The following is an 817-nucleotide window of genomic DNA, read 5'->3' as shown; positions in this document are numbered from 1 at the left end:
ATTTCTGGCGTTGAGAGTAACGAAGGTGTGCTTTTACTTAGATTCGAAACAAAGACGAAAATAACACAACGAGCCTCGTACAGACTGCACAAATGATTTCGGTTTTCCCGCTGATTTTTACATCTTAGCCCGATATGCAACGGTATAACTGTGTGTTTATATATATATATATATATATATATATATATATATAATGGCACGCCGTCGGTTACGACAAGTGTTCCAGTTGATCCAGCTTCGTGAAATTAACGTGAAAGTGGCTGAGTACTCCACAGACATGTGTGCATACTTCTATTTTTCCTTTGTTATTTTCTCACCTTCCAATTTTGTCTTGAATACATGCTTTTTTTCTTTTCCAGCTTCAGATGGTTCGTACGTTCCTTCATTCCTCTTCAATTCCTTTGAATCAGTCATCATCATCATCACCATCATCATCATCGTCATCATTATCATCGTCGTCACCATCCTCATCACGACTATCACCACCACTACCACCACCACCATCATAATCCTTATCTTCGCAATTAACCACATCCTCTTCATTTCGGTCACCCACTACCACTCTCCTCCTCATCATCATTGTCATAATTAATACCATCCTCATCATCATCACCACCACCACCACCACCATCATCGTCCTCCTCAGCATTGTCACCAGCATCATCAACCCAATACCTCATCATCATCAAAATCACCACCACCACCACCACCACCACCACCACCACCATCATCATCATCATCATCACCCAAGCTAAATCTATTCATATATTCCCCAACTATGAATCTATGTCTACCACACTTGTCTGAATCAGAAAAG

The sequence above is a fragment of the Octopus bimaculoides genome, chromosome 26, assembly GCF_001194135.2.
Source record: "Octopus bimaculoides isolate UCB-OBI-ISO-001 chromosome 26, ASM119413v2, whole genome shotgun sequence".
Taxonomy (NCBI): domain Eukaryota; kingdom Metazoa; phylum Mollusca; class Cephalopoda; order Octopoda; family Octopodidae; genus Octopus; species Octopus bimaculoides.
The sequence above is the reverse complement of the archived record's forward strand: the minus strand, read 5'-3'. Positions refer to the sequence as shown.